Below are 11161 nucleotides of genomic sequence, written 5' to 3'. Positions count from 1 at the left end.
CTCCCCTCGTCCTTGAGTCTTAGATCTGGATGACCTGGGCTGCTCCAACAGTCCCTAACTACATGATCAGCAGCTCAGTCGACCTCCACCGGGGAGCATAAGACCTCCCAAAGGAGGCCTTGCATGCCTAATAATCTGCTTCAGTTCAAGGGTGGGGGGGGGGATTAAAGTGAATATTGAAGTCGCTATGCTTTTAAGAGACAACTATTTCATTCCCCATGAAGATTACAGAGGACGCAGATATTCATGTCGGTATCTTGTCTCCCTCATGCCCATGTGGCCATGTGGGAGATAATCTCGAGCTGTGCCGGCTTTCTAGGGAAGTGGTGGGATGAAGAAGGATACACTTACAATCCACCCAGGAGGTTCGCCATGTGTGTGTCGTCTCGGTTGGGTTACGCACGTGCGATCCATTTGAGTCTTTCTGCAGAATGGAGAACCCGGAGAAATGGCCTTCTGGTTGGATTAGACAAAGTACAGCGTAGGTCTCATGAGACGTTCCAAGGCATTTCAAAGATCTAGAGGGTTTGTGTGGGATGCAGCTGTCTCTGTTGCTCTCCAAAGCTCAAGGACCCATGCCAACCGTTTGGAGCTTTTTTCCAATGCTCGCGTGCTTTTTTGGGGCAGAACCCATCACGAAAACCCCTGTGTCTCGCATTGCGTCTGACGAAGAGGTGAAGCGGGCCAGGGTGCCAGCTGTGTCGGACGGTCGCACATCCAGTACCGGTGGAAATGGCGAGGAAAGAAAAACCTCCAGCTAATGTAGAGGTATGAAGAGGAACCGGAATGGCCAAATATGAAATGGGCTATAAATGAAAGGATGCACACGAGGCAACTGAGTCTGGCCCACAACCTCCAAAGGCCTGGGACATCAAAGTGAATAATGAAGGGAATCAATGGGTTCCCAAGTGAGTCGTTTATTTCAGTGCGCACACACACTGTGTACAGTCGGAAAGAGAAACAAACAGGTCAAGGCCGCTGTTGAGCGCGCGTCAGCGGCTTCGTTCTTCTCGGAGGTTACCCCCGTACCAGAAGGGAATCACTGACACACATCCGCCGTCTGTTGACCCATTTAGCCCATCTGTACGGTAGCAAAGACACAAAGTTTCGTCCATGATAGTTTTCACCCTTTTTATAACTAAGAGGATTGCGTCTGATGTTCACTTCCTTACAGCCGAGATAAAAGCAATGAGCGCTACACTGGAGAGATGTGTTCCTTTTACTATCTTCAGGGCATGAAGGAAAATACATACGGATTTGTTCCTGTAATATGTATTTTAATATGGAGAGAGAGCATGGCGCCACTGCCCTTCAATCAATATTTCACATACAGCTGAGCCGAAAACGCGTCCTAGCCCGGAGCGCGTTGGCTACAGTCCCGTCGTGAGCCACAAAGGAAGTCCGAAAGGAAATGAAACGTTTTGTCGACGTACTTTTCTGAGAGAATCGTGGAAACGAAGAAGACCTTTTTGCATAACGCGTTTCAACAGAGGCAGGTGGACCACGGTCGACAGCTCGGGCTCCCGCGCTCTCTGTTCCCACAAGGGGTCTCCTTAAATAACTCCTGAGAAACCCGCAGCAGTAGGGAATGGCAGCGGAGGGATGACGCAACGTCCTCAGGGACTCATCATAATATAACATTATGATAGAAATAATGAGACAGACTGATATTTAAATGGCTGCAGTCTGTGTAACCATGCATGGGTGACCTATTTGCTCTCATTAGAGCAGTAGGTTTATTTTACTTTCCATAACATTTTGTAATAACTAAGACTAGTCCCTTTTTAAAAAATCATCCTTCACAATTTCCCGCTTTCTCCTTAAAGCCGTCCCAGGGAGTAGACCCCATCACGTTTGTCGTTAGCATTGGTTAGTTGGTGCAGATCTGTGTGGATCACTGAGATGCAATCAAATCCAGGTTTTGATATTGAAGCCTCACGTAGAGTCATCATGGAGCAGCTTGTTTGAGTATATTCTACACAAAGCTTCAGCCCTGGCTCTTCCGACTACATGAAAGAACATCTCTGTTTTTGAATTGTTTCCCATTCATTGTGTATGCCCTTATCTAGCTAACCCCGGGTTGTGTGCTCATTCAAGGAGAGTCCATGTAGCTCTCTGCTGGTGTTCCGATGCACTCTGGCTCTCCTCCGCCCGCTTCTCCGTGTGGTACCACATGGCGTTCCACTCGGGATGCGGGAGGCGGTCCTGCGGGACTGCGAGGGGTTTTGAAGGCCTCGGGGCTTCGCAAACACGTGTAGGGGGATGGGCGAGCCTGTCACCCCCGCTTAATGGTCCGCGCCGGGCTTCTGAGGCCCCCGAGTGCCCTGGCCCACGGGCCCGCCTGTGACCGCCCCACTAGAGCCCAGCTAAAAGGCAGCCGGCGAGACTCGCATAGTTTGGCTGGTGGCAGGGCCGAAAGCATCGGGCGCCGGCATGGCTCCCATCAGCCCCGGCTGTCACCGCGCACTGCTGTTTCTGAGTCCCATGCGCGGGGACACAGACGCTCACCCCCCCACACATGAGGCGGGTAGCCTGTGGGGGGGGGGGGGGGGAGAAGAGAGACTAAATCCAGATATTATAATAGTAAGTGTGGGACTCAGAGGACACTTAAAGACCTACAAGCATCCCCCGCAGCTCCCATTCTCGTCAGGATAAGGGAATGGACACTTCTGCTTTAGAGGGCTCGCTCCTCGGGGCGTGCGTGGTCATTTAATTAAGTCCACCGGCTTTTCTAAAGGGCAACGGCTGGAGGACCAGGACAATTAATAAAACGGGTGAGTCCTCCGCCCTTTGTTGCTCTTTGTTTTCCTCACTGTGAGTGGCTGGGCACAATCCCCCTCACGGCACCCAACCGGATTTGCATTTAGAAAAGTCATATCTTGCTTCTCGCCTGTAATTATTCATGAACGTTAAATACAAAGTAAACAGAGCATGAGGGACGTGGAATATGAGTGGAGCGCCGACAAAACGCCTTCTTCTAGGAATTCACTGTAAGAATAATTGTTATGCAAGAGGCGGCGAACAGACACCCCGTTTGTTTTCCCCACAAACGCGCTGGTGGGGCACAACGGTCCTCCGGGAGTCTGCTCATGCTTCTCAAATGTCAGCGTTCGACTCGCGGCGTCCCTCCCCGACAGGGCCGCTCCTCCTTGGGATTTGTCTGTGAAAGCTGAGGGTGATTAGCTGCCTGCGTCGTGGATGGCTCTGGGGTCCCATAGGACAGTTCAAAGTGTAACGAGGTTAATTAGCAAGAACACGACCTAGACTAAAGGAAACTGCTCATGATATACTGTATGAAATGTGTGGGTAATTCAGAACTGGTTCATTTTAGAACTATATATACTGTTTAAAACGAGAGTACTTGTTTTTTTGAAGGCCGCATATTTTGCTGACTTTGTTGAAAGTGATGTTTTTTATACTAAAAACATGACTATATAAAATGCAGACACAATGACAAGCAGTCACCATTTCAAGGTCGGCGTCTGGACGGTTCCCCTCGGCAGGAGCGTGTGTGTGTGGGCGGCTTGGTGCTTTGTTCAGGTGCGGCCAGTTATTAACACAAACGCACACTATTTTATTTCTGCTCTTGTGGTTCATGGCTGTACATTTCATCATCTTTTTTTCCCGGCCTGCATGAGTTTCCAGAGGCACACGTGTGGTCCCTGTTCTCACTCTCACACACACACACACACACACACACACCGAGAGGATTACTGGTTCCCCGACCTCGCTGCAGACCAACATCTGTTTTTCCATCGCGCACCATCACATGTTGTATCTACTGTGGCCTGATACTAGCGCGTTGGTCGGTCGCGGCGAGAAGAAGAACCAGGAAAAACTACCGCTTTTGACCACAGAGAACTCAAAGATCTTCACAGAGTAGTAACTTTAATATTTATCATACGATATTTATTGATTATATAACAGTCGTTAAATGTCATATGGTTTTGACTGTACTCAAGCTTCAACCCTTTGTTTCTGTTCGAAGTCAACAAAACTTTAATGTGTTCTGTTCTGCCGCAGCACAAAATAGCATTTCTATATTTGCTTTATCGTCCACCTCTAAATTCCCAATTGAGATCATGTTGAGAGCTTCTGGAATGAAAAGCCAACCGCTGCATCCACTCCCCGTCATATATATTTCATGTTCTCTGATTCTCGTACTGTATTTCTACATCTGTATAAGTCTATATTTTCACTTTCGCCAAGCAATGTCCTCGGAAACAATGTAGCCTGCAGCTCTCAGGAAGCATTAACGGCTGTCTGAAGAAGAAGAAGAAGAAGAAAAAAAAGAAAAAAAAAAGTCACGCGTGGAGAGGGAATGAAAAGCTCTCAAAGGCCACATGAAAACTTAAACACTTTTTCGGAGCTTCTATTTATTTATTTCTTTGCGGCGCTAGCATTGAACAAACTCATAAATGTCGTACAGCGATTCTGTTTTGTTGCTTATTTGACATCAGCCGCGGTGCGAAACGTGGGGCGTCGCCCTGTTTACAGTCAAAAGGGGGAACACCGTATAGAAGTTAGTGTTGGATGGAAGAAGATGCCGTCGCTTAGAAAGTGTGAATGTTAACGGTCCAATGAATAAGTTAGAGACTGTAGTTCACTTTCTGCACATTGATGCCTGGGAGAAATGTTTTTTTTTTTTTTTCATTCCCCATTGCTCCGCACTTCGAATAAATGGAGGTCCACGTCTATTCATGTGCAAACCTTGCACTTACGGAGATATAAAGCGAGCCTCGCTGTCACATTATTCTCTGCCTAGACTTTCCACCTATCTTCACTCCTGTGCTTGGAAATATAAAGTTCAGTTGTATGGCGCCTTACCTACTTTGTTCCAACTCGTTGGACTTTATGAGGTGGTTAATCTCCTTTGGTCCTGTGCTGTTTACGGTCTGCAATTTGGCATTTGGCCTGTTAAAGTTAATGCTGCCCCCCAAATGAAGAAAACCACAACTTGTAAAGAAGTAGCATGATTGTTGTGGGAAGACAAAGCGAGGTAATATACAGACGGATACTTATAATAGTAGTACACACCAAACCTTTCCTGCCCATTACCCTTGGTGCTTTTCCCCAAAGCTTGAAGTCGGTAAACAATGAAACCTCAGCCTTGAGCTGTGGGATCCTGAATCCTTGTGTGGCAGGTCATTCAAAGTGCAATTTAGTCAAACCTTCCCGAAATGACTTCTCTCCCCTCTGCTTGTAGTTTGTGATGTTGCCCCCGATATAGAAATGTTTTCTGCAGATGGTTCACCCAAACACGCTGCACTCCAGGCATGTCGGTGCAATATGCTGCCTTCACCTCTAATGAGGACGGCACACAGATACCAACACACACACACAAGTGCACTTCTGCATGTGTGCATGCTCCCGGTCAGGAAGCAAATGCACAACTTTATTAAATATGGATCTGATTTTAAAATCAGTTTGTAAAGAGGCTAAAACATCTGTTTGTCCCGCTATTGGCCCACTTCTCCTCTGAAGCATGTGGACCCACAGCACGGAGCACGTCGTGCCAAACACACAATCTGTGTCACGTAAAGAAGAAGTAAAAAAACATTACGGAATGAAACCACCCACCAGTGATCCAACCCACCATAGTTCTTGAAGATATACAGTTGTGGTCAAAAGTTTACATACACTTGTAAAGAACATAATGTCACGTCTCTCTCGAGTTTCCCGTTATTTCTACAATGTGTGTGTGTATGTCAACTTTCGACCACAAGTGTAAGCTCATCCTTCATTTGAGATCTTTTGGTTCTTTGAGCGAATGCACGCGCGCACCGCGTCGGTGGTAATTTAACTGATGTGCTATCTTGGCTCAATTAACACGAGCCCACGCAACGTTCTGCAACATATCGAGGCTCTAGGGAGGACCATGTTGGATTAGGGAATGGTTTGTCGTGACATTTTGCGCGGTCTCAGCACCGGTGGTCTCTTCACTTTCCACTTAGCGACCCCCTTTTTTATCTCTGTCTTCCCTAACAATTCTACGCTCCCACAGCAGGTAGGATTTTATTAAATAAAAGCCTGAGATATTGCAGAAAATACTAAATTGCACCCTCTGCGGGGGCCCAAAGTGAGACAGAGTCTCATCCATTTGTGGCACCTCAAACAGATACAGACTGACGGAGCAGACCGAGGACACAAATTGTTGGCAGATGTGACACGAAAATCAGCGGGTTCACCCTCTTAAACTCTGACCCAGTGATCACCTTGGATTTGCATCAGCAACTGACGGGCTGAATGCTTGACGTGTTCGGAGTCAAAGCGACCTGCGAGGGAAACGGAAAAGGTCTGGACGCTGATGCAGTCGTTTCTCACTTGAGAAGCGAGAGACCCCCCAGATGTGGACCGGCGCAGCCCGCCCCGACCACACACGGGCTATTTCCACTCGCCAAGGAAGTGGAGAATTGAGACGAATATGAAAAAGGAAAGGAGCAGGATTTTATCCGACATCAATCGTACGTCTTTTGCTTTGATGCCTAAGGGGAATTAATAATGTAATGGTCTTAAGGTATTACAAGCTATATGTTTTTTCTAAAAGCAAGCTGGTGAAAAGAGGAGTGTGTCTCTACTGAATGTACTAAACCTCAATACTCAATACAGGACAACATTGTATGCTTTTTTTGTCATTCATCTTCCAAGGACCAAATGCTTTGATTCTAGAAAGTGGCCACCATTGTGACTAAAAACGCTGAGTCTCCCTGACGCTTCATGAGCTGCATAACTCTGGTATTACTGCAGATACAGACGTCATCTGATGAAAGGCCTTTTCAACTTTTTGCAGGAAGAGTGGATTGGACCCGTCGTCTCTATTGAACTTCAGTGCGTTTCATTCCATTTTCTGGAACGTCCAAGTGTTTCTCACAGGTTCTTTGACAGCTACCCATCCAAGGACATACAGGGCTTTACTATAAAGGGAATGCAAGAAGAGGTGTGAGGTTAGATCCTTCTTTGAAAGAGTTGCGCGATGTGTTTGATGACTTTAATGAGATCTTATCTGGATTCACACAGTTTGGGAACGCCTGAGCTTTTGGAGTCCTCAGCTCCTGCTGCTCGTTGACACTGTGACTTGCGCCGAGCATTAATTGTCGAGACATTACCTACAAGACATTTGTAAAAGTCCTTGCAAACAAATACCGCTCTGGCCGAGAGGATCAGCGAGCATTAGTCATCCGGCTGAAATCTGTCTGCCTTATTGATTGCTTAAAGGGAGATTTGCTCGCTCTAGCTGGCAGAGTTTCCCCCCTCACATTAGCTGACCTTGTCCTAGTAAATCTGCTGCCGACGGCTCTTGTCATTTATAGACCTTGTTCTCTGTCCTTTGAACATAAAGCAGGTTACAGCTATCTACATCTTTGTGCATAAAAGGAACATTACCGTTAATTGGGGTCTTATTTTGATCGAGGAACATAAAACACAAAGCTTTCGTCTTGATTATTTAAAGAGGGTCTGCATTCCAAGACGGTACGTCTGCTCACCAAAGACCACTAAAAGTGGTTAATAATCCACACCGTGTTGCCATTGGAAGTTTCACCCGTTGATGGTGCAATGTGCAACGTCTAAAGTGTTCAGGATTCAGGGTTCATCCTCTTAGGACAGTGAATTTCTGCAGCGAATTTCAATGCATCCCATAGTGGTTCATCGTGGCTAAAAAATAACACCAAAGGACCGTGTTAGAGATCATGTCTCGGAGGGGAAAAGGCATGCCGTAACCAAAAAAAACAAAACCCCTTTTTTATAGATCCCTTACAGTTAAGTAATTCATCAGCGACCCTTTTCTTTTCTTACAGTAAGAACCTGGAGGAAGTGAATGTTGGGAATGATGGAAAAAGGGGAGAACAGATGCCATACAGTTTGGCAATGAAATATTAATATGCCCACTGTGTATGGCGTGGGCATCTCTGCGCTTTTCTCTCTGACTCATTTCCTGTGGTAAAACATGGAGGCATGCTTATATTTTGCCGCCATGTATGACTCCATTAAACACGTTCTCACCAACCCACAGGCACATGCGTTTTTGTGCAATTTCCTCAGGCTTCATAAACACATGGCCAGCTGGTATAAAAATGAAGAATGAAAAGTGAAGCTCAATTTTGCTTACCCAATTTGTAGAGGGTATTTTGAGTATGTTTCTACTGGCACTATGACCAAATCATCTACTTCCTGTTGGCCCGTTTGCTGTTGCTGAAGTGTTGGTGCTGGTTGGTGTGAAGCTGATCTCACAAGTTCCAAAAACCCCGTTCCACGTAGAGGGCCTCATGTGACTCAACCTCGTCCAAGGATATCATTATGCGTCATGACATTGCAGTGAATCAAGTGTGATGCACCGCTCTGGTTCACCTCCTCGGGGTCCTCCGAGGACGCGCAAACAGCAGGTGTGAGGTGCTTGAGAAATAAATGGAAAACAAATGCCAGGATATCAAACATTAAATAAATGAAATACGGCTATCATGGGTCTCGCCCCGACGTTCAAGGCCTTTTTCGCCATTTCACATTTCCAATGTGTGAGTGCTGGTTAATGTTGTTTTTGGAACCAAAAATCACACCTTTCCCAGGTAACGTGAAGTGCCAATCCAGGAAATGAATCTCCGTTCACATCGGACCAGCCGGGCCGACATCTACACAACCACTTCCAAGTGGCCAATCAATATTTCACCGTTTCTCGTTGGGAGGAGGGGCCTGCCCCAAAACAATAGGACCTGCATTATTCATCCCTCACCCATTCACTCCTCTCTGACTCAGACGCACCGGGGAATTCAACTTCGGCAAACTAAACTTCAGATGAGAAAACCTTTTAGAAACATCCGCCCCTACGTGCTCAAATCTCCGTGGTTCTTTTGGGTCACCTCGTGCGATCCCTAATAATGCCAACCGCGTTGAATAATGGATGCATCGTCGATTCATTTCCCGGACAGGCCGGGACCGGATCGAATGCAAACTTTTACAATGAGGATTCTTTTCATGTCGGTGATGAAAAGCAAAGCGAATGGTACCAGACATGTGTTTAAAAGTCCCTCCAACGTGAGCAAGATATTCAGATCGATGTTTAGAGGTACTCAATCATCATAAAATCTGACTTTAGGGATGCAATCGGTAACTCAGTTCTTGCAAAATGACTCAAATACTGGCTGCAGATTTTTAATGAAGTTGACATTAAATGCTTCGTGGCTTTCAGTGGGTTTCCGCTAATGTCCTTTCATAACGTGCAATTAGGCGCAGACTTTAAATAATGCGCACGTCAAAGGTTCCTAACAAAGGAGATGAGGTTAACAGCCTCAATCAGTGTATTATCCCTCCGCTCCAGACCTTTACCGAAGCTGCCCACCTAATAGCCCTCCGAATTAGACGTGGAGCCGATTGCACGTTGATCAGAAGCGAGCGAGGCCGACGGGAACCGCAAACATCACCAAAGTGACTTTAAAGAGCGCAGGCAGGGACGACACTGGAAATACAAAGATTGTTATTTTGTCCTGCAACGCTGTTTCCTTTTAAATGAACTTGAGCTTACAAGGTTCACGCTTGAAAGTAAGGTGTCACGGAGAAACCATCTATATGGTATACAAAAAATGCACCCTGGTGACAACGTGGAGCTGGACTCTGTTCACAGTGGAGTTCAATGTCCGCAAATGAGCGCGTTCCTCGTCATTTACAGCGCTACGCGTTTTTAAACTGTGCTGATTAAGCTGACTAATTTAAGAGCCCCTCAAACGTGAACTCCCCATCTGCAATTTATAATCCAAATGTTTTATGCAGCTACTATAATTTACCCATGTAGATTCATGAATGACTAACTGAGATCTCTCGGTTTCACGCTCTCACACACATACAGACACATGCACACACACACACAGCGGCTATTTTTATTGGATACGCAGTGAAATTCCAGTCAAGGACAGTGTGATGTCCTTCACATCTGGCTTCAAGTATGCCTGCCATATGTCCTGATGTTGCGTATAGAGGGAATGCACGTATGTCTACAAACGGCTTATCCGACATCTCGCTGTGATGCACAGCCACTGATCACAAGATCAGCTCTGCATCTGCCAAGCTGCTTGTTCCTCCCTCACTGAGAGCAATACACTCAACAGCATCACGACTCTTTGCTGACCCTACTCCGAAATGGTGGAATGAGCTCTCTGATGACATCAGGGCCGCAGAGAGCCTTTACATCTTCGGCTTATTTGATGAAATTGCACTTTGAGTTTGTATCCTTATGGTTGAAATGCACTTATTGTATTGTAAGTCGCTTTTGGATTAAAGCGTCAGCTAAATGACATGTACTGCAATTATCTCATCTCATTTCAAAGTTTTTACTGCACCTGGGCTGCTTATATTTAAATCCTCTTCAAATTCCGGGTCTGACTTTTGCATCACCCCCAAAAGCGAGACCAGAATTGATGGGAGGGATTCTAGTCGCATGGCAGCACCGACGCAGGGAAACAAGTAGGCATGACCTTGGAATAGATTTGACGGGAATGAACAAATTCACTGAATACATATATAGAACAAGCCCATATGGGTAATTGGATGTTCAACTGCTCCCCATCAGTACGCGCTGCTGGCAGAGGCTGTGCGTGGGTGTTGATGTGTATGTGAACGTGGCTACTGCATGCCACGATGCTCCCGAGGGCAGATCAGCCACGGTTGGTCGGACAGGGTCACATGGCCGCAGTCGTAGCGTACGTGAATATATGCAAACGCTGGGGGTAACGAAGCGTCTTCTGGCTCCGTGCTGAGCTCCGTCACCACGCACACGGGCCTCCATCCCCTTCAGTCATAGTCTGTTGTTGTTTCTTTTATTGCTGTCATCTCGGCCATCTTGACTCGCGTGCAGCTGACATTTGATTACGTATAGTTTAACGCTTTGTGGCTTTTGGTGACATTCGTCCCATCCTCGTTGATTATCACTACCACTTAAGGATAGATGACCAAAGGTAAATTAACTATGACCATGAAAGTTCCTTTTGATGTCCTTGAACTTGAACCTTTTTGTTACTTTCATTAGCAGCTGACTGCCACATTTTCCCCACAGTGCTCCATCACTAAGATCTGACAAAAGTGTCTCTCTGCAGATGTGCTCACGCACACCTATTTGTTTATGTGCCCATTTCTTTTTCTTTCTTTTTTTTCGGATTGCATTACTCCGGCCAAGTCA

Source organism: Pungitius pungitius, chromosome 3, assembly GCF_949316345.1.
Source record: "Pungitius pungitius chromosome 3, fPunPun2.1, whole genome shotgun sequence".
Lineage (NCBI taxonomy): Eukaryota > Metazoa > Chordata > Actinopteri > Perciformes > Gasterosteidae > Pungitius > Pungitius pungitius.
This window is presented reverse-complemented; position numbering follows the sequence as displayed.